Raw genomic sequence first — 27,351 nt, 5'->3', positions numbered from 1 at the left:
GTTTATACCTGGCGGACAGAAAACGGAAGCTGGATCCACCTGTGGTTACTTACTCATACTCCAGTGGGTAATAAGAATGTGGGGCTAGGGTATCCATTTGCTTTTAAAGTTGGGCCTTTTTGTTGTTGTTGATTCTTTGAAAGAGAAAATGAAAAGAAAGATTTCTGCCTTTTTTCATTTTAGGATTTTCTTCTTGGTTTTTTTGTCTGATTTTGGAGCTTATAGACAATATATATTAGCTTTCACACCTTAAACGGAGGGGGTGAGGGTTATGAGTCTCTAATAAAGACTTCTCTCCAAAACACTAGTCACTGAAATTAAACAAAAAAATGTGGACAGTGATTAACAACCTTCCTCTCTGTTGCCCAACTTCCACTCTTAGTCCTTGTGATGTCATCATCTCACCAATTCTCTAGTCACCATAGTCCTCCAAGCTAGAAAGGACTTGCTATTCTACCGTAAAAAAACAAGCATCTTTTTATGCAGACTTTTTTATGCATTATAAAGCAGCAAAAAAGCACAAGCCCAACCTTTTTTCTTTGCAGTTCACCTTTAAGAGCCGTAGTCTTAAAAATCAGTAGAGCATGGCAGCTCTTTCAAATGATAGAAGATTGGTAATGCCACAGACCTAAGGGAAACTACAGGAAGAGAGGTAGAGTGATTTTCTGATAGAAGTATGCAAATATTGTTGTACAGATGAAATAATTCCCCTCAAAACACTTTGTCATACCGATGAGGAGACTTTAATGATGGCATTCCTAAGGGAGAACATGTTTCACACACCTATCAGATACTTCTATACAGTCAAAAATATTTTAATGAAATATAAGAGTGTCATGCACAACTATTTCATTAAACCCATATACTAAGCCTTACAGGCTGATTTGACTGTTTCATACATGTGACAACTTAACTACAAAATTGCTCGCTATATGATAATGAGTCTCTCTAACTGATTAAACAAACTTTTCAGTGCTGCCTACTACCAACTTTTTATAATCAGATAATCTTTAAATTCACTATTAAAGTCAATCAAGTGATTTTAATGACTGAGCACACTACAGCAAGAAATGTAGCATATAATGGCACAAAATATGAAGGTTTAAGATATGAAGGTGTCTACTTCTTAAACATATAGAGATGCAAGATAAATAGCACCAGAGCTCGTGCATCAGAAGAAATCTGTTGAAGTCAGCGAATGGTTTCCAAACGATATACTAAAGTGTTAACTTAATCACGTTTCCTCACCAGAAGTCACGGTACCTATGGTTTCCAACATCAGTTAGCAGGTAGATCATCATCATGCCAACTCTGCCCATTTTAAAAATAGAATGTTGATAGTCCCCCTCCCTTCCTACAAAAGGAAACCCAGACAAAACAATTTCCAATGCATTTCAATGGAGTTAGTAGATGTGTCCTTATTTTTAAACCCCAGCAGCACTTATAGATTTCCAGTAGCAGCCAGTAGGCAAACATTTTTTTCTTATTTAAATAAGTATTTTTGACTGTAGTTTCAGGCTAAAATACTACCTCAGTGGATATATTCCTTCATTTCTCAGTAGTTAAGTTAATAAAAATAATTGAAACCACGATTTTGAAAATAAAGATGCAAGCAAAATCATTTCAAAATGACAACAAAAAGTATTAAAAAATCAGTTATAGCTGATAACCAAAGACAATGTCAAAAACCGAGTGGAAAAGAAGAATTTGTCTTTTGCAGTTTGTTGTTTTTGGAACCTCACATATACTCTGTAGTTAAGCTACTTTATACTTTCCCTCCATACACATATAACTGTACAACTCCTGAGCCTGCAGGAACATGTGGCAAATTCTACTGAGACGCTCTCTCAAAACAAAATATTTCCAACTAGTCTCTGACATTAACACTTCAGCAATGTGAAGGGGCGGGGGAAGGGAAGAAGAGGAGAATTCATATAACTGTATTGACTATTATTCAGTTGGAAAAGGTTTTCTGCCAGGGTGGATTAAACAACATGTCATCTGCACAGCCTTAACATAATATCACAGTCAGACTACTTTATAATATGAAGAGTTCCTCGTCTGAGAGTTGTAGCCAGAACTGATTCTGCAATGTGAGGTAACTATGCTTGACCCAACTAATTTAATTCTAATGGTCTAAAAGACTTCCTCCCATATACAACACTGTCTCCAATGGTACAGTGGAATGCTCCCTCCAGTGTCATTTTGGGTCTGCTCCTGTTCCCATACAATTCTATGGTGCAGGACTGAGCCCTTTGCTAAGCTGTTAAAAAGCAAGCCATTATTTTATGCATAACAATAGATAATCAAGCATGAAGGAGGATTATCAATTTATTAGTAACATAGCAAATATGCTAAGACACAAACTGTCCATTTCCCCCATTAAAAAGCTAAATAACATGATGAGAAAAGAGACTCTGCAGTGTAAAATACTGGTTATAAACACTGTTTACTGAACTTTGAGTTGCAATTAGGTGAGTAAATTTGATTAAACTGATTGATGGATTATTAGACTGTTCTAAACAATCCATGCCACCAACAAAAAAAATAATAATCCAGACAACAATTCAAGAAACAGTACTGCATGTTATGGCTTTAAAAGAAACAAAAGTGCTACTGACAAAATGTCACACAAATCATAAAAGTTTCAATTTCTACTACCGTGATCTCTGCAATTCTTAGATTTATATCCCAATCTCCTTTACGGTAAAGTCAAAATAAATGGTTGAGACTGACAGATGGTGAGAACAAGTAACAGATGTCCATCATTAATGTGCAATGCACATCCGGTTTATATTTTGATGAGTAATCCTTAGAAATAAAATACTAATTTTATTTCACTTTAGAGCTGTTGAATACATAAAATTATATCAAAATCTAAATTTTTCCATGAAGCCCTTCTGTAACACATTCAGGCATGAAGCTTACATCACAGAATAATTAAAATAGTTCACCTTGCCATTATGAACAGAAGCTCCAACTGAAATAAAAATGCAATAATGTCAACTATTTAATTCTATCAGGGCTAAAAGCAAAGCTTTACATTCATTTTCACTTCTATTTGAGGAAACATTATTTAAAATATATAAATAAATTTAACAGAACAATAAAAAAGCTCTACATTACAATAAAATTAACACTGAACAAAAAGGGTTTAGTTATTATGAATTTTGTAGTTTACCACATATCAGCAATAAACTGAAGCACAGCTTCTGACTAATCTGGCTTTTGGTAAATGTCTATCTTAATTACTCATCTACATTCATTCTCCTCTCTGACCTCACTGAAGTGTTAGTACAGGGATCACTACAGGTTTATTCATTTTTATACTCTCTACATAAACCAGTCACTTATATTTATATGAAAAATGGTAGATACTGTATCTGACCAGCATATAAATCCAGTTCAGAGAAGAGATTAATATTAAAGGGGAAAAACCCTCAGCTGGGCTGAGTATAAAGTTAATCATTGGGAACCAGTTCCATTGCACAAACAAGGAGTTTCAAATTAGAGTATCTATAATCTTCGTGATAATGAGATAAGCCATGTTCTGTCCGCACACAGTAATAACTTAGAAAGCCTTATACTCAACTGCTGGTTCTTTTCTAAGCAGGATTTGATGGACTCTCCAATCCAAGAGCATAGCACTTTGTACTGTATTCAGATAAGGAACAGAAGGAAGAGTGTAGAACTGGCATGAAACTTTTAATGTATTGTATGTCATGCCTTTTAACAATGGGGTAATATTAATTTTCATTCTACTGTGGACCACTTTGTGTACAACCCTGGTTTTCAACATTGAAGCTGAGAAGAATATACTAATACCAAAGGGTCAACAAAAGGCAATCTTAATTAAAATAAAAGTTGTGTTATTGTTGAGATTCTAACTTTTTAAAAGAACATTTAGGACCTGATTTTCAGAATCCATAGTTTTAGACCGGGGGTTCTCAAACTGGGGGGTCAGGACCCCATGGGGGGGGGTTCGCAAGGTTATTAAATGTCACTCTCTACCGCTTTACCTCCAGCATTTATAATAGTGTTAAATATAAAAAAAAGTTTTTAATTTATAAGGGGTGGGGGTCACACTCAGAGGCATGCTGTGTGAAAGAGACCACCAATACAAAAGTTTGAGAACCACTGTTTTAGACGGACTCCTAGTACCTAATGTGTTGGTGCAATCTGTCTGTTCCACATCTTGAGGAAATCAACTGTACCTGCAAAATTGCTTGTGAAAAAACAGGAGGCAGAGTTAAGGTCTCAGTCAAATATCAGACTCTTAAAAACTTAGGGCTGATTTTTGAGTTACCCTTCCATTACATGGAAAAAAAATATGTGAACATGATGTTTCTACTAAGTTATCCAATGTGAACTTTTGCCTCTGAATTGGCAGTCGTTTGGAGACCCTACGTCCTCGCACTTGTATAGGTCTGAAGATCTCTTTCTTCCTTGAATGTGCAGAGAATTTACAGGGCAACCTTCCATTAGCTTTAACGAGATGCAGTGAAAGATTCCTTGAGTGTTGTAAGGATTTGAGACAATACTTGTGCTTCTCAGGGATATATTTAAAGTTCTGAGTTGCAGAACTGAGGATTTTGTATAGCTCGACTTATAGTTGGGAGATGATTTACACCAAGTGAGTAGAGAGGTGTTCTTCACTAAGGTGCCAAATCTTCACTGGTGGATTGAAAATGAGCCCAAATATGCCCAACCCATACTTTCACAGCGTTGGGAAAGAAAGGAGAGAGAACAGGTGTGTTTCCTATTAAAGTTGTAGCACCAATTTCAAGCAGCATGTCTACAAATCATCTAATTGTGCACAGGCAGGATAGCCGCCCAGGCGGTCTTTCAGTGCAAGACATTTTTTATACAATACTGGACAAGTTTAGATATGCCACTTCTAAGCTGCCTCTTCACAGATATTCCCGGAAAAACATTAGATACAATAATCCAGTTTTAGAAGATAACATGAGTAGTCCATCTAAAGCTGTTTCAAATTATTTCTTTAAACAAGTTTCAGTTCAGTAGAAGTCTCCTTCTAGAAGTTACCCCAAGGCAAGAGAATAATATTCTATCCTAGACAAATATCCCTAATCTGGAAAGCCATTGATTCGGAGTTCTGAAAATTCCTGCTCAATTCAAAAATTGTAACACGCTTTTCTTCCTATGAAGGCAACAGTACACAGAACTTGAAAGAGATGTTATTCTGAGTTTTTGCAAGAAAAATAATAGTTTTATCGGTAGTATGGTCTTGTGATTAACACACTGAACTGGAACTCTGAACACTGAATGTGGCCTTGGGAAAGTCTCTTCATATCTGTGCCTCAGTTTCCCCATACATGAAATGGAATAGCTATTACTCCTTCCTTTCTCCTGTCCATTATCTGAGTTGTCTACTTAGATCATAAGCTCTTTGGGACAGGCAACTTCTTCTGATATATGCTTGTTCAATACCGAGTCCAACAATGCCTGGATCAACTGGGCCCTCTAGAAAGTACTGTAATACAAATAACCAACATTCATCCTGAGAATTATAGTGCATATTATTTAAATATAGAGTGTTCTCCCTAGCTTTTCCCTTTAAAAAATCACCAAGTACAGTTCTATTTTTATATCTTGTCCTCTAATTAGTACAGAGACAAGGTAATATCTTTTATTGGACCAAAATCCGTTGGTGAAAGAGACAAGCTTTCACCCACCTTGTCCCTCTAATATCCTGGGACCAACATGGCTACAACACTACCACAAACAACTTTACTAAGTATGTCAAGAGCCATTTCTAAGTCATGTTGAACTGATACATTACGTTTACCGAAATACATATATGGAGAAGCAAACAAAAGTTTGAGAACCTAAACCTTCTCACCGCCATGATATTAGGTGTGAAGTTTTTTATGCTAACTAGGACAGAGCTCTATCACGAAAAGTGCCTTACAAATTTAAAAAACATATTACTACCCTTGAACAGAAATCTGCTCGTTTGCCAAATCTGAAAGCATTCTAAGAGACAAGGATGCACCAAGACTACGCCTGCATCCTCACCATCTGCATAAGTGGTGTAGGTTAGGCAGAAGATTAGACAACATAAATACAGCCATACTGATTCTGTTTCTTCCTCCCCATCTGTACGTGCTAGCTTCTCTCTATTTACTTTAGGTGGAGGTGAGAAATTCTTCTGTAAGAAATTCCACTCTTCCTTACAGTTGTGCACTGTTAATTAGTGGCTCACAGTGGTTAACACATTAACTTATTATGACATACATAGTTCATTGTCCAACTTCACTTGTCCAGTGGAAAGTGATAACCTAAAGCAATTGTTTACTGATACTTTCTCAATTGTTGTACAATACACTGAGACTTTCCTTGTTTCATTGACTGTCACCTCTTCTTTTGAGATAGTAAAATTCAAATAGCCAATTCGCAATAAACTAAAAGATAGGCAGAGTTGTGTATAGAAGAGAGAGGGGTGTGCATTCAAAATGGCCTACGGAATATATTGACAAAACCCTTCTGTCAGATCCACATCTGAAATGGCACTTTCCCTTCACTTCCAAGTAGAATATCTGAGACATGGCAGTCAGGCCAACACTTAATGTTTCTTCAGTTTGATCCAGCTCATAGTGAAATCAATGGGAGATGTGCCACTGGTATCGGAATTGGATCTCTTGTGAGATAGATATGCTAAAATCTACTCAAAAGTAAATCTTGCTTTCTAAGGGCCTGATCTGAATTTCATTTAAGCCAATGAAGGTTTTCTGATTAACTTCAGCAGGCTTTTGATCCAGCTCAAAAATCTGTTCCTGCAGTTGGAACCTCTGAGAGCAGAGCCCTGCACAAGTATGGAGCACAAATGAAGTTCGAAATGAGATTGTTGCATACTTAGCTACAATGTATGTTCATAAGAATGGAAAAGGGACAGCCATATTGCAAACTCTTCAGCACAGGGCCTTAAAGAGTTCCTAGCACAGGAGGACTCCAATCCCGACTAGAGCCTCTGGGCACTATTATAATAAACATATCTGAAAACTCTTTAACTTACTGTGTTGCCCAGAAGCCCCAGCAATTACAAAAAGCCTTAAATGTCTCTTCACCCGAGTTACTTATGCTATGAAAATGGGTTCCATAGAAGATCCTGCACAGATAGATAAAAATGGGACTAATTACTTACCTCCCTCGCAGGAGTGGTGAGAGGTTAGGGCTTGAGAGCCAAGATTTGGAAGGCACTTTAAAGATATATAGCACTGTATAAGTCCTAATTATTATTACTCATCCATGTACTCAGTTGTGGAGAAAAAAACCCTGTGCTGATTTGTTACCTCAGAACTGCAACCAGTTTCAGATCTGCTTTGTAGCGCGCTTTAAAATAGACTTATCAGCAAGGCACTTGGAACCATTCACTGGTTATCTTTACCCCAACTTCAGATGGTTGCGAAGTCCTGCTGTGAAGGAAAAAAGCACATCTCCAAAATCGATCTCTTCCTTTCCATCACGACTGCCAAAATCATGTCTTCATAACCTCTCACCTTGGCTGAGAGACCCTCTTCCTTTCCCTGGCTTTCCTGTCACCCACCTCACTGTTTCTTCCAGGACATGGAAATTCGACAATGCTAAATTAATGTTGCCCTCAGGTTCTGACCATTCCACACTCCATTTTTATAAGCCCACTTCATTGGTTCCACATCACTTAGACATGTACACATGCTTAAGTTTATATATTGAGAATAATCTTGCTGAAGTCAATGGAGTACTCCAAGTGTGTAAAGGTAAGCACATGCTTAAGCCTTTGCAGCATCAGGGCCTTACACTGCAAACTAGCTGGGGAAGATACCTGTCTTGTTTATGTTTACAATGTTGTTAGCATCCATTTGGGCGTTATTAAAAAAACCAAACATTAATATACCCATTTGTACTAGGAATGCTTGTTTATCACATAAACAAAAAAATGAGACAACACTGTTTGAAAAACGATTATACTTTTTTATCAGTGTAAACAGAATTGTGCATCTTCAAAACAGCAAACCAAACCCCCAAAACCTACTTTTAAGATCATTTGTCTCTTACTGTCACTCTTGTCTTATTTTAAGACATTCTTATTTGTAAACAGCATTTGCAGAAAGACTGCACATGTGGCAGAGAAAAGAAGCAGGCAGGATAAAATACAAAAGCCTTACATGAAAGATAAATAGATGGGTAGACTTGCTAGCCATTCAGTGACAACACACTGTATTGCAACTGAACTACCAAACAAATCACTGTAAAAACAGCATTAGTTTGTCTCCCATCAGTTGTTCTTATATAACAGTGGTTTTCAACCTGGGGTCTGCTGACTATGTCTAAGATTTCCAAAGGGGTCCACACCTCCATTTCAATTTTTTTAGGCATCTGCAAATGAAAAAAGGTCGAACCACTGTTACAAAAGAATATTACTGTTTAAACTGTTCTCTTATCTAAGATTTGGTGTTTATTTCTAGCTTCCAGCTCCAGCTTCTTACAGAAGCCTCTTTAAACATATCCATTGTTTTCCAACCCAAAGGTTTGTACAGAGAGGGAATAATATGACGGGCCTGATCCTGACATGGTGCTGAGCATGAAATTGGGGGTGCTTAGCCCCACCTAGTAGGATCAGATATTATATTAACTGAAATCTTTACCTTTCAAGTACTCATGTATTCAATGACAGATTTTCCTCAGAACATTCCAACACCAGCAGAAAGTTTGGCATAATTGTATGGCATTGACCCAGTTATACTGTACAATCACAATACATGCCATTTCAGGGATTTGGGAACTCATCATTGTTACCATCCTGGCTAGTTCTATAATGAAGGACTTTTATATTTACTTTTCAGAATGTACACCCTAAGAAGGTGCCTAGACATAGATAATCTGCAGTCATCTTTATATCCCCAGTCTTCATGCCCTACATTTAATTTAGAGCCTGCCTACAAAAAAACGGTTCCCCAATACACAGGTGGGGTACAGAGAAGCACCTGATGGCTCCCTATGAAGTCACTGCCTTTGTTGTTTGAAACATGCCATTTTTAAAGAGAACGACACAGTCTACAATATGAGCGAGATTATCCTGTGGTTTGCTGAGGTGTTGATCATACAGAGATAAAAAGCCAATGAAACCTACACTATTTCTCATCACAGGCCATTAGATTTACTCTTGATTTCTATCCCTCACCCGTCAAAAATGTGGATAGAGTTTAAGCAAGAATCTTCTCTTAAATAAGAAGTTTTTAACTTTTAGTGCTTTAAAAGAAACCCTTCAGTTGTTCAGCTCTTACTGCAAATACACAGCAATTCCTCTGCTCCAGCTATGTACACTTACTGTTTTGAGAACCCTGAAGTCTAGTTTAACCCAGAGGTCTTTGGACAGGAAGTAATGGAAAAACAGCAATAATAATAAAACCACTTGCTTCATGTGGTGCTAGGCTCCCTCCTCCCAGCATTCTTCTCATGCGACATAGAATTTCCACAATCATTTCAGAAATTGGAAACAGACAGGGGCCTGCTATGTAGTCTTGAACACAGACAACTGGAGTGACTAATATGCACTGAGTTTTCCTATGCACAATAAGTTCTTTCTTTGCTGGAGTTTTCATTCACAAACTTAAGAATGTGCAACCAGAATGACTAACACCAAGAGGAGCCTCATGCAAAACAAACAGGCGCGCACACACACACACACACACCCTGAAAATCCTGGTGAAACTAAAGAAAAATGTTCCTTACAGCAGAATAGCTTGTAAATATTCTCTATCACCCTCCCACACAGCCCAACCCTGGATCTTCCTCAGGAGGCAAGCTTGGAAGTCTCACTACTCCACAAACCACCGACTTGCACCCATCCAGTTTGCTCGGTTTCTCCAGGGGGCTGCCTGTCCCCCGCCCCGCCTCCCAAGAGCGGCAACCCTAACCACCTAGCCCGACACTTCCCCCTAAAACCAGAACTGGAGACAGAAAAAGCAAAGTCCTGCTACATGGCACTGGTCTACACATCTTCAAGGCACCATACAAGCATAATTAAGAGTCATTATAATAATTAGAGAGGGGGGCCAGAGGAAAACCCATAAGCAAACACCCTCCCAAAGTCTGGGAAAGTTCAAGACCCAGATCCAAACTTCGCACCTGGAGTTCCTCTCTCATAACAAAGGGGGAGGGAAAAAACAACCCCCCAAACAAACCCCAAGCCCACGCAGACTTACCCGCCGGTCTAGAGCCCCAAGCCCAGCGTGCAGGGGGGTGATGGAGACGAGGACCCTGAGCCTTCACCCTCCCCGCGCAGCGGCGCTGGCTGGAGTCTGCAGAAGAGCCCGGGGAGGGAGGCAAAGAGGAGCAGCAGCAGCATCTCCTCCAGCCCAGGCACCCCCGCTCCTGCCCGGCAAGGAGGCGGCAGAGAGCGCCGCCCGCTCGCCTCGCTGCAGCTCCCCGGCTCTGCCCTGTGGCAGCCGCCGAGACCCTGCGGACAAGCCCCGCTGCCGCGGGACACCCCCGCCTGCCCCCGCCCGGGCTGGTGCGCCTGCGAGGCGAGCCTAGTGGGGCTCCGGCGCTGCAAACATTGTAACGAGCGGCGGAGAGGCGGCCTCCCCCGCCGGCCTCTCGGTCCCTCCCTCCGGCCTCCGCACACGCCCCGCTCGCAGCGGAGCAGCCGCTGAGACTGGCTGGGCTGGGCTGGGCTCACCCCCTCCTCCCTCTCCCAGCCCGCCCCGTGCTGGGGCCCTGGCAGGTCTCGGCTGTCTGGTTACTAAGCCAACCTCCAGGCCTGGAGCTGCGCTGCCTGCCCCACAGGCAGGGAGGGAAGGTGCGGGGGGCGCCCTCCCTTCCTCCCCCAGGCACCCCCTTGCCACCTGGGGGGAGAGGAGAAGCAGACACCCGGCTGAGGGAGGGCAGGGAGAGAGGATCCTTGCCCGCAGCCCCAGCCCGTAGAGGAGGAGGATTCCCAGGAACCCCGTCCTCCTGAGTGGGGGAAGTAGCCAAGATCTGCCACCGAACCCCATCCTTGGGGGGCTCGTGGGGGAGCGAAGGAGATGCCCCCCCAACCTATGCTCCCACAGTAAACCCTGTCCAGGGATACCATCCCTTTAGCAGAAGTGGAAGGAAAAGGAACCCCCTGAGCTGGGAACCTCATCATTCTAAGTTGGGGCGGAAGGGAGGGAGAGGACCCAAGAGTTGGGTGAGGGAGCCTGTAACTTGAGGACAGGAGTGTAGCTGGGCAGAAGGACCAGGCTATCCCTACCACGGAGGTCTAAACTCCCAGCTGAGCGGCCACATTCTGCCAGTGAGATCGGAGAAATCACACTACCATACCTCTCTGTTACCCAGTGTCCCATTTGCCATTTTTTAATAGGAGAGGGCAGTCTGATATTTATTTTTCATGCCTCCTCTTGTCCCATCCTCTTTGAGGGATGGCCTGTTTCCTTGAGGGTGGCTGGCTGCTGTCTTCTCCACGTTGTTTTCAGGGTTGTAGGACAGCAACGTCTCCCCAGCTCCGCTTTGTTTTCCTACAGTATCAGAAACTAGAATCCATATGGGTCTATTTTACTGCACACGTAGTTAAGGTTGTGTGACACAGTTCGTTATAAGACCTCTATTTTCATTTGCTTATAAGTTTGCCAAACTTTAACTGTTCAGGTTGGAAATTTCCTTGCTGAGGGCAAGATTAGAGAAAAACATGTTGATTTCCCAATTTTAAAGTAAGTATTTCAACTGATTCGGTGAGAAGCTCTAGCATCTCCAAGCTTTGAAGCAGGGACTTGAAATTTGGCAGGGCATTGTCCTCATGACAGGAACATGCCTTTTGCTGTTCCTTTGAAAATCTGCCCAAACTTCAAGTTAAAGCCCCAGAACAATTTCAGGCCACATGTGCTCCATACTGACTTGTCGGAGGTTGGCAGCAAAACTATCTGAACATTCTGTTAGCACGGAGCATGCTCCATTCTTGCACAGATACTACATGCCAACCAGATTACACATGCACAGAGCAATTGAGCATGCTCCAGGCCGCAGCTCATTTTGGCAGCTGGGGGCCACTTGACAGCATGCAAGAAAAGAAGAACGCAATCTGGAAGCCTGGGAAGAGGGGTGAGGTATGGGGGTTTCAGGGTGGAGATCCAGAGTATGGAGTGTGCTGCTTGCGGACCAGGTGCCAGCCAGCTCATGCCAAGGCCCCTGGGCCTCACTGAACACTGACAAATGCATAACTGGAAACCAGTCTGGTCACCCGTGTGTTAGTATTGTTAAAACAGATACTATAGTTGTGTTTAGACTTCATGAAGTGACTGTAGGATGCTACATATGTTAATCTTACTTATAATATCTGTATCCCATCTTACAAGGTCATATTGAAGTGTGCTCTGTAACTTTAAAAGTATTTGCTAAAACTGTAAAACCCCACAGTCAGAAGAGAAGCAATGCCAAGTGTGAAATACTAGTTTACCACAAGCGGTATCATCTCCTCTCCAACCAAAGAAGGCCTATAGACTCCAGACAAACCATTGTGGAACATCAGTGGACAAAAGACTTTATAGATTGCTTCCTCCACCCATGAAGAGAGTATGTGCACAGGCCCTTGTTCCACCACAGCTTGAATGCTGCAGGAAGGGCATAAAAAACCCTGTCAAGGAGGAATTGTTATCACTATGCAGCTTGGAATTGGAGAGGGCAATATTTGTAAGCATAAGCAAGGAATCCCTGAGTTGCTTAGTCCTAACTTACATATAGAGCTTGCATATTACAGGAGCGTCTATTACCTTTTGAAACCTAAGTCTGTAACGTGTGTGTGTGTGTAGGTTTACCTGCTTGGATGTTGTAAATAACTCACTTGTTTCTTTTTCTTAGTTAATCTTCAGTTAGTTTATTACAGGATTAGCTACAAGTGTTGTCTTTGGTTTGAGATGTAAAGTACAACTGAATGGGATAAGTGACTGATCCATTGGGACTGGGAGTAACCTGAATATTGTTGTGATTTTTGGTGTAAGGGACCATCTATCACAAAGGCAGGGTTGCGTGGGTGGCAGGATAGACCAGAGTGCCCAAGGCTCTGACTGTGACTTCATGTTAAGATTGTTTTAGTGCTTGAGAAGTTCACACTTGATACTTAGTTGGTGAAATCTAATTATAGAACACACAACCAGTTTGGAGTTTGTGCCCTGGTTTGTAACAGTCTGCCCTCAGGTTGGCACCCATGTTCGTGAGCCACTCCAGTCAACGTGATGGGGCACAAAATCAAGAACTTGGAGCAGGAGCAGAGAGGAGCAGAAGGTGGGCAGGGATGGGAGAGGGGCAAGGGCAGGAACTGGGGTGGGGAAGATAGGTGCTTATGGGGTTGGGAGATTGGAATGAGGGATGCCTGAAGGTGGGGCAGAAGGGTCTGTGCCCACCAGACTCACTCCCCACCAGAACCTGAAACTCCTAAATCTCTGTTTTTCTTTGCTGTCTAGCAAATAGCTGTGAAAGCCACTGTAAAAATGTGTTTCATTCCCTTGTTGTCTCGCTGCTCCACATATAGAATGATAACTACTGCTGATGCTGTTGCACAGACAACTTAATTCTCGCACTTCCTAGCTTTTGAGTATTTGACTTTGCAACCTTAACTTTTAAAGCAGTTTTTTAATGTAATATTGTATGGGCTCGCAGTCATTGTTAACTATTTAGAAATAAATGAGTATGATGTCTAGAGTGTCAAGGGAGTACAGCCTGGGAAGGGGGCATTAATCCCCACCCAAAGTGGGGATTTTAAGGAGGGCCTTTGTTTGATTTTTGCTAAAAGTAGCTGAACAACAATTAAACCAGAGAGTCAAAATATTATACAAAACAAGCTTTCTACAAAAACAAAAACCCTTAAGCCAAAATTTCCAAAACTGGCCAGCTGAAGTCTAGTGAGAATAAAGGCTCCTTTCTCCTCCTCCCCACAATGTCTGCCACTTAGATGAATTTTCAGAAAGGGGGCTTTTTTCCCCCTCTGTCCTGAATAAGAGCTCTGCTGTGTGAGTTATTTCCCACTCCCACTCTTGCTGGGATACTAGGTCCTCCTCCGAGGGATGGGGTGCCTGTGATGGCTCTCTTTTTTCAAGAAAACATGAGCTGACAGGAGCGAGGAAAGATGAGTGGATTAGAAAACTTCCATTTGTTTAAAAGGGGCAATGTCAATGCAAATCTGATCCAAAATTTAAAGGTTTTGTAAAAATAAACTTTTACCCAAGGAAAGGCCAATATTTTTTTAAAGCATTCCCATGAAAACAGCAGTTTTATAACATGTAAACATGCTTTTGCAATAATTGTAGCTTTAAGAACAAGAATGAAATGGACTTTATTTTCATTGTCCATGTTGAGAGAAATACAAAAAGGAAATAAGTGGCATAAATAATTAGGATTTAAAAAAATGTTTCGGTTTCAGTATGTCCTCAGTAACAGATAAAGAAATGTGTTTACAATACAAGTTTTTTAAGTTGCTAGTGTCTCTTTCAGTGTAAGGTCTCCCGAACATGCACCCTATTTACAGAAAACTCAGCTGGACCTCTCAGCATCTTACACACAAGCTGCAAACTAGGGGAGTGCTTTCTTTACTGAATTCAATTCTGGGCATTGTATTATCAGAAAGATACTATGAAACTGAAGGGAGTGTAGAGAAGAACAACAAAAATGAGCAGGGGACTGAGGGATTGATTCACAAGGAAAGATGAAGAGTTAAATACAGAGTGGATAAGATTTTCAAAAGCAACTAGTGATTTTAGATGCCTCAATTTTTTGGTGCCCAGCTTCAGATACCTTAAGGATACATGATTTTCAGTAAGTGCTCAGCCTTCTTAACATCCATCTGGGATCCAAAATCACTGCTCACTTCTGAAAATCTTGGCTAGTTTGTATTGCTTGGCTAGATGATGAGCAGAGAATGGATGAACATAAGCTGACAAACATTTGAAGGGGGTTAACACCAAGTAGAGAGAGAGGAACTATTTAAGGCCCTGATACTACAGTGAGATCCTTGATGCCAGTGGGGTGCCACACAAGAGCAAGGATTGATCCACGTGAATCCAATAATAGGGCCAGTGCCTACAATATATACAGGGATATCCTTAAGTCTTGAGATGAAATTAAGAAAGAAAATTTAGGATGAATATCAGGCAAAATTTCCTGACACTAAGATCTATTAGGCTGTGAAATATTCTCCCAAGAGAAGCAGAAGAAGCTAATTTGGTTGGGATATTTAAAGCTAGGCTTGTCAAAATACTAGTAAATGTACAATAGGGAATAACCCTACATTGGCATGGAGGTAGACCAGGTCTAGGTAGACTAAGTCTTTTCCACATTCTAACTTCTGATTCTATCTTAATAAAGATTTTGTCTGGGAATTATACAGTGAAGAGTTAAATAACAGCAGCTGTTAAAAGGTTTAGGCAAGGGAGGAGATAAGAGTTGTTTTTATTTGAGATTTGAAATGAGATGAAGGGTCAGGGAGGCAGAGAAACACACAAAGGCTACAGAATGTTTCTAAGAAAAGGCTCTCACATCAAAATTGGCTAGATTGTGTGGAGGGACAGAGGGGAGTCTAGACAAGTGGGGCGGGCAGCAGCAAGAGGATGTTTTGCACAAATTAGAATGTCACAATTCCGTAAGTGATGGCTCTTAAGTAACCAAATTTTTAAAGGGAAACCAGCAATTTGAACTCTGAACCCTCTTCGACTTGCAGCACTGCAAAAGCAGAAAGCGTATTTAACGTCAGCACATCTGTTGTTTCACTGCAATATTGTGATTCGGTATCTTGTATGTAGGGCCAGATGTTGCTCCCATTGAACTCAGTGGGAGCTTCCCCTTTCAATTAATGGAGTAGGATTGGGCCTATAAATAGTAGCCTTACATTACCTTGTGATCTTCAATATATCTTCACATGGTGATGAATACACCAAAAAAATCTTCTGATAAATTCTTTTGTATATTCTGTTTTTATTTTTACCATGATGTATGCAGTGAAGATTATGGATCTGACAAGTGAGAGGTTGGAGTGGGTGGGCACAAGAATGTAGGTGAAAAATCAAAGACACCCCCAACATGGCATGATTGGCCCTTTAAAATGAGTCGGGTTCAGCCTTGCCTGTGAGGTGACTGTTAACTCCCTGCTGATCCTGATCTGGTGACTCAGTTACAATTAGTGATCCCAGCTGTGAAAGGGTCAGAGCAGGAAGAAAACTCAGTGAGGGAAGAGAGCCAGTAAAGAGGAATAATGGAAATTTCTTCTCTTCCGGAAGGGCCTCAGGAAGCTGGGTTGGAGAGAACCAAAGGGAGTGGGGTAGACTCTCGAGGGAGGGCTTGAAAGGTTCGGGAGTCCCCGGGGGAGGGCTGGCAGTGAGGAATCCCGCTAAGAAGCAGGGCCTCCAGGGAGATATGTCCTGGAAGGCAGTGTTCAGCTAAAGGAGCAGAGAAGGAGTTATACAGTCCGTGGGAAGAGCAAGGAACTTCAGTATAACCCAAGAGGTGCAGAAAAATAATTTGTTTAGACATTTATTTGGATTTTCAGTTGTCCTCTGCTACCTTGGAAGAGGTCTGAACTTAAAAAGCAACCTGGCCAGAGGGCTCCGTCATGGAATGTGTAGCTAAACACAGGCTATTGCAAGGCCAAATAAGTGGGTAATGGGGTGCTGGAGATGAAGACCCCTGCAATGTCAGGCTCTAATACCAGGAGGTGCTGTGGCAGAGAGTGGAACTGCCTACAGCAGTGGCTCTCAACCTTTCCTGACTACTGTACCCCTTTCAAGAGTCTGATTTCTCTTGTGTACCCCCATCTTAAAAACTTACAAGATCAGACATAAATATACAAAAGCGTACAGCACACTGTTACTGAAAAATTGCTTTACTTTCTCATTTTTACCATATAATTATAAAATAAATCAATTGGAATATAAATATTGTTCTTACATTTCAGTGTATAGAGCAGTATAAACAAATAATTGTCTATGAAAATTTTAGTTTGTACTGGCTTTGCTAGTGGTTTTTATGGAGACTGTTGTAAAACTAGGCAAATATCTAGATGAGCTGATATACCTTCCTAGCCATGAAGACCTCTGAGTGCCCCTAGAGATACACATACCCCTGGTTGAGAATCACTGGCCTACAGGAACTGATCTGGCAAAGTATATAAGCACAGGAGTGGTCCCACTGAAGTCACTAGGACCACCCATGTGCTTATCATAGAATCATAGAACCATAGAATATCAGGGTTGGAAGGGCCCTCTGGAGGTCATCTAGTCCAACCCCCTGCTCAAAGCAGGACTGACCCCCGACTAAATCATCCCAGCCAGGGCTTTGTCAAGCCTGACCTTAAAAACTTCTAAGGAAGGAGATTCCACTACCTCCCTAGGTAACGCATTCCAGTGTTTCACCACCCTCATAGTGAAAAAGTTTTTCCTAATATCCAACCTAAATCTCCCCCACTGCAACTTGAGACCATTATTCCTTGTTCTGTCATCTGCTACCACTGAGAACAGTCTAGAGCCATCCTCTTTGTAACCCCCTTTCAGGTAGTTGAAAGCAGCTATCAAATCCCCCCTCATTCTTCTCTTCTGAAGACTAAACTTCCCCAGTTCCCTCAGCCTCTCCTCATAAGTCATGTGTTCCAGTCCCCTAATCGTTTTTGTTGCCCTCCGCTGGACTCTTCCAATTTATCCACATCCTTCTTGTAGTGTGGGGCCCAAAACTGGACACAGTACTCCAGATGAGGCCTCACCAATGTCGAATAGAGGGGAACAATCACGTCCCTCGATCTGCTGGCAATGCCCCTACTTATACATCCCAAAATGCTATTGGCCTTCTTGGCAACAAGGGCTCACTGTTGACTCATATCCAACTTCTAGTCCACTGTAACCCCTAGGTCCTTTTCTGCAGAACTGCTGCCTAGCCATTCGGCCCCTAGTCTGTAGCGGTGCATTGGATTCTTCCGTCCTAAGTGCAGGACTCTACACTTGTCCTTGTTGAACTTTATCAGATTTCTTTTGGCCCAATCCTCCAATTTGTCTAGGTCCCTCTGTATCCTATCCCTACCCTCCAGCGTATCTACCACTCCTCCCAGTTTAGTGTCATCTGCAAATTTGCTGAGGGTGCAATCCACACCATCCTCCAGATCGTTTATGAAGATATTGAACAAAACCGGCCCCAGGACCGACCCTTGGGGCACTCCACTTGATACCGGCTGCCAACTAGACATGGAGCCATTGATCACTACCCATTGAGCCCAACAATCTAGCCAGCTTTCTATCCACCTTATAGTCCATTCATCCAGCCCATACTTCTTTAACTTGCTGGCAAGAATACTGTGGTAGACTGTGTCAAAAGCTTTGCTAAAGTCAAGGAACAACACGTTCACCGCTTTCCCTTCATCCACAGAGCCAGTTATCTCGTCATAGAAGGCAATTAGATTAGTCAGGCATGACTTGCCCTTGGTGAATCCATGCTGACTGTTCCTGATCACTTTCCTCTCATGCAAGTGCTTCAGAATTGATTCCTTGAGGACCTGCTCCATGATTATTCCAGGGACTGATGTGAGGCTGACTGGCCTGTAGTTCCCAGGATCCTCCTTCTTCCCTTTTTTAAAGATGGGCACTACATTAGGCTTTTTCCAGTCATCCGGGACCTCCCCCGATCGCCATGAGTTTTCAAAGATAATGGCCAATGGCTGTGCAATCACATCCGCCAACTCCTTTAGCACTCTCGTATGCAACGCATCCGGCCCCATGGACTTGTGCTCGTCCAGCTTTTCTAAATAGTCCTGAACCACTTCTTTCTCCACAGAGGGCTGGTCACCTTCTCCCCATGCTGTGCTGCCCAGTGCAGTAGTCTGGGAGCTGACCTTGTTCGTGAAGACAGAGGCAAAAAACGCATTGAGTACATTAGCTTTTTCCACATCCTCTGTCACGAGGTTGCCTCCCTCATTCAGTAAGGGGCCCACACTTTCCTTGACTTTCTTCTTGTTGCTAACATACCTGAAGAAACCCTTCTTGTTACTCTTAACATCTCTTGCTAGCTGCAACTCCAGGTGTGATTTGGCCTTCCTGATTTCACTCCTGCAAGCCCAAGCAATATTTTTATACTCATCCCTGGTCATTTGTCCAATCTTCCACTTCTTGTAAGCTCCTTTTTTGTATTTAAGAGCAGCAAGGATTTCACTGGTAAGCCAAGCTGGTCGCCTGCCATATTTACTATTCTTTCTACACATCGGGATGGTTTGTCCCTGTAACCTCAATAAGGATTCTTTAAAATACAGCCAGCTCTCCTGGACTCCTTTCCCCCTCATGTTATTCTCCCAGGGGATCTTGCCCATCAGTTCCCTGAGGGAGTCAAAGTCTGCTTTTCTGAAGTCCAGGGTCTGTATTCTACTGCTCTCCTTTCTTCCTTGTGTTAGGATCCTGAACTCGACCATTTCATGGTTACTGCCTCCCAGGTTCCCATCCACTTTTGCTTCCCCTATTAATTCTTCCCGGTTTGTGAGCAGCAGGTCAAGAAGAGCTCTGCCCCTAGTTGGTTCCTCCAGCACTTGCAGCAGGAAATTGTCCCCTACATTTTCCAAAAACTTCCTGGATTGCCTGTGCAGTGCTGTATTGCTCTCCCAGCAGATATCAGGGTGACTGAAGTCTCCCATGAAAACCAGGGCCTGCGATCTAGTAACTTCTGCAAGTTGTCGGAAGAAAGCCTCATCCACCTCAACCTCCTGGTCTGGTGGTCTATTGCAGACTCCCACCACGACATTACCCTTCTTGCTCACACTTCTAAACTTAATCCAGAGACTCTCAGGTTTTTCTGCAGTTTCATACTTGAGCTCTGAGCAGTCATACTGCTCTCTTACATACAGTGCAACTCCTCCACCTTTTCTGCCCTTCCTGTCCTTCCTGAACAGCTTATATCCATCCATGACAGTACTCCAGTCATGTGAGTTATCCCACCAAGTCTCTGTTATTCCAATCACATCATAATTCCTTGACTGTGCCAGGACTTCCAGTTCTCCCTGCTTGTTTCCCAGGCTTCGTGCATTTGTATATAGGCACTTGAGGTAACCTGCTGACCGCCCCTCTTTCTCAGTATGAGGCAGGAGCCCTCCCCTCTCACGCGCTCCTGCTTGTGCCTCCTCCCAGTATCCCACTTCCCCACTTACCTCAGGGCTTTGGTCTCCTTCCCCTGGTGAACCTAGTTTAAAGCCCTCCTCACTAGGTTAGCCAGCCTGCTTGCGAAGATGCTCTTCCCTCTCTTCGTTAGGTGGAGCCCGTCTCTGCCTAGCACTCCTTCTTGGAACACCATCCCATGGTCAAAGAATCCAAAGCCTTCTCTCCGACACCACCTGCATAGCCATTCATTGACTTCCACGATTCGACGGTCTCTACCCAGGCCTTTTCCTTCCATGGGGAGGATGGACGAGAACACCACTTGCACCTCAAACTCCTTTATCCTTCTTCCTAGAGCCACGTAGTCCGCAGTGATCCACTCAATGTCATTCTTGGCAGTATCATTGGTGCCCACGTGAAGAAGCAGCAATCCAAGGGCTTGATGAGTCTCAGCAGTCTCTCTGTCACATCACAAATCTTAGCTCCTGGCAAGCAGCAGACTTCTCGGTTTTCCCGGTTGGGGCGGCAGATAGATGACTCAGTCCCCCTGAGGAGAGAGTCCCCGACCAGCACCACCCACCTCCTTCTCTTCTTAAAGTTAAGCATGTGCTAAGTGCCTTGCTGGATCTGAACCTAGATTTCCAAGCATAAACTCGAAGTGATTGGAAGCACATTGTGACAGTGTTCTACATAAGGACACTTTTAGGCGTTTTAGCCAATTTCTGCTGTAATAGAGGCCAATTTCTGCTTTCAGATATACATTCTCAAATCAGTTTGAAGGCAAGGGGGGTAGATTCTTGCCTTATGTCTTCCCTAATGAGCCCTTTTTTTCAGAGCTGTGTTTACCGAGGTCGGTTTTGTCTTGACACACAAACATTGTCTAAACTAGATAACTTTTACAATTTTCACTGTTGCTAAAACCAGTTCAGCTGCATTGATGTTAGCAGTATGGGGAACTCCCATTCTCAAAGAACTGTCAATGTTTTCCCCCATTCTCTTTCCTCCCTAACCCCCAAAACTACTGTAGGGATAAATCTGGCCCATTGGATTTGAGGTAGTGGTGAGATGTACAGGAATGCTGGCTGTATTTCAAGGAATCCCTGTTGAGGTTACAGGGACAAACCATCCCGATGAGTCGAAAGAATAGTAAATATGGCAGGCGACCAGCTTGGCTTAATGGTGAAATCCTAGAGGATCTTAAACATAAAAAAGAAGCTTACAAGAAGTGGAAGGTTGGACTTATGACCAGGGAAGAGTATAAAAATATTGCTCGGGCATGTAGGAATGATATCAGGAGGGCCAAATCGCACCTGGAGCTGCAGCTAGCCAGAGATGTCAAGAATAACAAGAAGGGTTTCTGCAGGTATGTTGGCAACAAGAAGAAAGCCAAGGAATGTGTGGGCCCCTTACTGAATGAGGGAGGCAACCTAGTGACAGAGGATGTGGAAAAAGCTAATGTACTCAATGCTTTTTTTGCCTCTGTTTTCACTAACAAGGTCAGCTCCCAGACTGCTGCGCTGGGCATCACAAAATGGGGAAGAGATGGCCAGCCCTCTGTGGAGATAGAGGTGGTTAGGGACTATTTAGAAAAGCTGGACGTGCACAAGTCCATGGGGCTGGATGCGTTGCATCCGAGAGTGCTGAAGGAATTGGCGGCTGTGATTGCAGCGCCATTGGCCATTATCTTTGAAAACTCGTGGCGAACCGGGGAAGTCCCGGATGACTGGAAAAAGGCTAATGTAGTGCCCATCTTTAAAAAAGGGAAGAAGGAGGATCCTGGGAACTACAGGCCAGTCAGCCTCACCTCAGTCCCTGGAAAAATCATGGAGCAGGTCCTCAAAGAATCAATCCTGAAGCACTTGCATGAGAGGAAAGTGATCAGGAACAGCCAGCATGGATTCACCAAGGGAAGGTCATGCCTGACTAATCTAATCGCCTTTTATGATGAGATTACTGGTTCTGTGGATGAAGGGAAAGCAGTGGATGTATTGTTTCTAGACTTTAGCAAAGCTTTTGACACGGTCTCCCACAGTATTCTTGTCAGCAAGTTAAGGAAGTATGGGCTGGATGAATGCACTATAAGGTGGGTAGAAAGCTGGCTAGATTGTCGGGCTCAACGGGTAGTGATCAATGGCTCCATGTCTAGTTGGCAGCCGGTGTCAAGTGGAGTGCCCCAGGGGTCGGTCCTGGGGCCGGTTTTGTTCAATATCTTCATAAATGATCTGGAGGATGGTGTGGATTGCACTCTCAGCAAATTTGCGGATGATACTAAACTGGGAGGAGTGGTGGATACGCTGGAGGGGAGGGATAGGATACAGAAGGACCTAGACAAATTGGAGGATTGGGCCAAAAGAAATCTGATGAGGTTCAATAAGGATAAGTGCAGGGTCCTGCACTTAGGACGAAAGAACCCAATGCACAGCTACAGACTAGGGACCGAATGGCTAGGCAGCAGTTCTGCAGAAAAGGACCTAGGGGTGACAGTGGACGAGAAGCTGGACATGAGTCAGCAGTGTGCCCTTGTTGCCAAGAAGGCCAATGGCATTTTGGGATGTATAAGTAGGGGCATAGCGAGCAGATCGAGGGACATGATTGTTCCCCTCTATTCGACATTGGTGAGGCCTCATCTGGAGTACTGTGTCCAGTTTTGGGCCCCACACTTCAAGAAGGATGTGGATAAATTGGAGAGAGTCCAGCGAAGGGCAACAAAAATGATTAGGGGACTGGAACACATGAGTTATGAGGAGAGGCTGAGGGAGCTGGGGTTGTTTAGCCTGCAGAAGAGAAGAATGAGGGGGGATTTGATAGCTGCTTTCAACTACCTGAAAGGGGGTTCCAAAGAGGATGGCTCTAGACTGTTCTCAATGGTAGCAGATGACAGAACGAGGAGTAATGGTCTCAAGTTGCAGTGGGGGAGGTTTAGATTGGATATTAGGAAAAACTTTTTCACTAAGAGGGTGGTGAAACACTGGAATGCGTTACCTAGGGAGGTGGTAGAATCTCCTCCCTTAGAGGTTTTTAAGGTCAGGCTTGACAAAGCCCTGGCTGGGATGATTTAACTGGGAATTGGTCCTGCTTTGAGCAGGGGGTTGGACTAGATGACCTTCTGGGGTCCCTTCCAACCCTGATATTCTATGATTCTATGATTCTATGTTCAGGAGGACATGTCTGACATATATTTGTCAATATCGGACAATGCAAAGGATTAAAAGATCAAAAGGGGAAGAGGTAGATATGAAGGCATCAGTGTAAAGGTGATAGCTGAACATTAAATGGATGAAATCTCCTCAGAAAGATAGGCCTAAAGACAGAGTTTTGGGAAACCCTATCAGGCAGTCACAGAACGGAAGAAGTAGAACCCCTGAATGAAATGTTGCTGTCGGAGTTGCAAAAGAAGAATGAAAAAAGTAAATCTAGTACTTTGAAAACCCAAAAAGGATAGGGAGACCTGTAGCGAGGTGGTCTGGTTCTCTGCCGCCCCAGAGAGGGACGAGCCTCTCTGGACGCCAAAGTGGGCAGAGCCAGCGAACCCTGCACCCGCCCCTCAGAGGTCAAGGAGCAGGACCGGAAGTATAAAAGCCCGATCCCAGAGCTCAGTTGAAAGACAGCCACCGGAGAGGCCAGACACATGTGGCAGAGCTCCCAGCTGGGAGACCACGGCAATCAGCGGCCAACCCGAGGACTGGCCAGACCAGCCAATGCCTGATGCTAGCCTGAGCCCAGAGATGCTGCCAAGCTTGCCGTTCGCCAGTTACCCCGAGGAGCCCATGGTGTGTGGACGCCTTGGAGGATGCGGGCCAGACCCAGGTACCTCTAGATGGGGAGGTAGGAAGTAGCCTGGGGGCAGCCGACCCTAGTTAGGCTGCAACACTGCCAGAGCCAATGTCAGTGTGTTGCGGCCAGGAACCCCACTGACACAGCAGCGGGTCTTCTGCCGCTGTTAGGGCCCAGGGCTGGGAGGCAGTGGAGTAGGTGGGCCTGCCTCCCCCCTGCCACCCATCTCGTGGGTAGCCGTCTCCCCCTCTCCCAGGCCGCTTGGAGCCAGGAGCCTGGGTTTGCTAGTGAACTGTTTGCTCAGCCCCTGCCTGAGGGCCTGAGCTACTGACTGTTGGCCCTGCAGCCAAGCTAATTCCCCGATACACCTGACAGAATTAGCGAGGTGGTCTGGTTCCCTGCCGCCCCAGAGAGGGACGAGCCCTGGCCGAACACGCTTACAAGACCCCATACAGAAGCACGAATGTAATGAATACTAAGCAAAATCTCTTCTATCCTAAGATAAATTGGAATCACAAACCCCAGAGAGAGACAGAGCCAAAATTCTAGTCTTGGTTTCACTAAAGTAAATCTAGGGTAACTTCACTGAATTAAGTGGAGTTACTCCAGATTTATACTGATGTTGCAGAGACCAAAATCTGGTTGATATATAGGGCAATTATTGTTTTCCTTATTTACTCTGCTATCTACTAACATTTGCACATGTACCTAGATTTATGACAAGCTCAGAATTCTCTTGAACTGATTCCCAAACTTTGTCTCCTGAAAGTCTCTTGAAACTTTGTTGCTTTGTCTCCTGAAAGTCTGTGTATAATCTTAAATGGGAGTAAATCTTTTAAAAATATACTTCATATTTTGGTGTACTTGTTACATAAAGAAGAGTCATTCAAAAGAGCCAGTACCTAGATAAGACACAGACAAGACTGACATATTTAATCTACTACACAATTTTATCTAATGAAACAAAACTAATGTAATCAAATTGAGGGGACTGAGGGACCGATCTCATAACTAGTTATATCTGCCTATGCAGTTAAATCTATGTTGTCTTACTTGAGGTGAATGCCTTTTAACTCGATGAGACTCCATGTAGGATATAAGTCATAATAACTCTCTTTAGGATCAAACATTTATTTTTGAATTACTCCTGTCTCCCAAAGTTACACTATAGCTTTCATAATGAACATCACTGATTAGTTTTAGTGTCAGGCTTTTAAATGGAGTGTCTTAAAGAAGCTTTGAAAAAAGAAAAAAAACAGAACTCCTAGTATAGAATTGTTGCTGTGGGGAAGGAAGCAGGTTGTGGTGGCAAGCTTTCAGGATTCTCACCCTCTCTGATAAAAGGGGCAGGGAATTACTGTAGTAGTTGTACCTCTTGGTTCCTTTCTTATCCATCACATAGAAATTATTTTACTGCATATCTAGTATAATATTTAATGTTTTTCTTGAGGGGTTTTAGGATTGATTTTATCTATTAACATAAGCTTACATTGCCTCAAATTTTTCCACTGCCAAATTAAATTATTATTGTGGGGTATCCAATTTTACATGGAGGCCTGAGGGTATTTTTCAGGGAATCTTAGTCCTTTTCACCACATTTTAAATATCAAAGGGGAGAAAATTAAGTTACTGGCTTTCACATAAATTTATTTCCTGATTGTCTAAGTTAATTAATCAACTGTGGCATTACACTATCTGTTTTATATCTTTTCCTTTAGCCTTTGTGGCAGACGTTTAAATGTGTACTGCAGATAATGCTGAGGTATCTTTTGTTGTTGCTTTGTTGTTGGGCCAAATTTTCACCCTCCGATACATTGACTTCAGTGGGAGTTATACAGTTAGATCTGTGGACAGAATATCACCATTTATTTGATTGATTATATACATTGGATTTTAACTTGTATTATTGTTGGAAACCTCTTTCCTAGTTTGTGGCTTTAGTGTCTCTCTCATTCTCTCACACACACACTTTCCATCAATTTATAATGCTTATTAACCTTGATGAGAAATGACTATGTATCCCCTATAAATAAAGAAGAATTCACTGTGGAAGCATGGTGTTGACATAGTTTCTTCTTTCTAAAAAGGACAAGTCAGATAGTTAGATCCACTCTAAAGGAAAGGCTTGGTAGTCCATGGGCATCAGTTATAACTGACTTAATCCCTGTTAACTCAAGTTCCATATTTGCAGGTACTCCTAATTTCAGTTTCATTCATATTATTTCCTTCACTATTCTGGATTTAAAAGTCACACCCTTTTCTCCATGCAACTGTGGAGGCCTTTATTTGGAAAACTACCTTATTTAAATCTCAAGGGTTTCATTGGTTCACATCTTCTGTACGGTATAACAACTAGTTTCTGCTTTGAAATAGACTCCTTAGTTGGCATGTTTGGATACTATAGGGCACTTCCTGCATAAAGCATTTAGGGATACATTTTCAAAAGTGCTCAGCATCTTTACCGCTCTCTCTGCTTCAGCAGAGAAGAGGGAGCACTGCTTTCCCCTTAATGGAACCTCTGATTGTGAAACTGATTCCATACTCTTCCTTCTCCCAGAGTTATTGCATATAGTCAGATCTAAGTGGCTTTCCCAAGGAATTAACTTTGTTGAGCTTTTCGTAGCATAGTCAGTGTCTTGACATCTAAGGGATGGGAAAGAGCAGAGGAATTGGTAAGGCTCTTGAGCGTTCATTTCTGTTGGTGCAAGAAATCTATTTAAAATGACATTCATAGAAACTCTATAAATTGTGTTTAAATCATATTTTCATGTATAAGCCAAAAATAGTTATCTAACTTATCCCTGTTTCTCATGCTGTGGCTTGTTCGCTTTCCTCTCATCTTACAAGATTCATCACTTGGTGAAGAGTGATAGAAGAAACTGCTTTCCCAGGAAAAGCCTGTTTTCCATGCATGAAATATTTTATAAGGGGGAGGGAAATCAACTACACCACATGCTTTGGTAGTAAATCATAACCACACTGCCAATGATGGCTGGGCAATAAAGTATATAGGGATGTTAGTAGTGCAATGAACCCATTAGCTGGAGCATAATAATGTATGACGCTAATAATGACTTTCATATAATTACAGGAAGATGAAATCCACTTGAGGTCAGAATAGAGAAACTGCTTTCATTCTGAGAGTAAAATATTGGCATAAATTTTTCTTCCTAAATTTTGTTTAACCATGATGTTAGCCCTGTAGAGGCTGCATACATTTATATAGACGTATGAAGATATCTTGACTGACTTCAACAGTATTACCAATAGACTTTTACTTGGGTGGGGGCAGGGTGGTGGTTTATTTTTCTGTGGGCACTTTATTAAGCAATAGGAAGGTATTTTTTCCTCTGCTATTGCCCTTGGACCAACTGGAATGTTTCACTAATCACAGTTTTCCTCACTGAAGGTACTTGTTAGGGGAAGCCTCCTCTTTACCACTCCCTTCTCCCCACCAAATCTTCATGGTACATGGGTCAGGAGTTTCTCT

The 27,351-nt window shown here is 42.8% G+C and overlaps 1 protein-coding gene across 11 annotated transcripts in view; it reads right to left on the bottom strand.

Moving 5' to 3' along the window:
• Positions 1-10,577, bottom strand: part of PTPN13 (protein tyrosine phosphatase non-receptor type 13) — a 186,926-nt gene extending 176,349 nt beyond the window's left edge. For 5 of the 11 annotated variants that reach the window (XM_073340596.1, XM_073340601.1, XM_073340608.1 and 2 more), the window contains exon 1: positions 10,209-10,573. The gene's annotated coding sequence lies outside the window, so the exon portion shown is untranslated. Of the gene's footprint in view, positions 1-10,208 lie in introns of all 11 variants that reach the window. The other 6 variants (XM_073340600.1, XM_073340602.1, XM_073340603.1 and 3 more) reach the window with 3 other exon arrangements.
• Between the last annotated feature and the right edge of the window lie 16,774 nt (positions 10,578-27,351).

This window comes from Lepidochelys kempii, chromosome 4, assembly GCF_965140265.1.
Source record: "Lepidochelys kempii isolate rLepKem1 chromosome 4, rLepKem1.hap2, whole genome shotgun sequence".
Lineage (NCBI taxonomy): Eukaryota > Metazoa > Chordata > Testudines > Cheloniidae > Lepidochelys > Lepidochelys kempii.
This window is presented reverse-complemented; position numbering and strand designations above follow the sequence as displayed.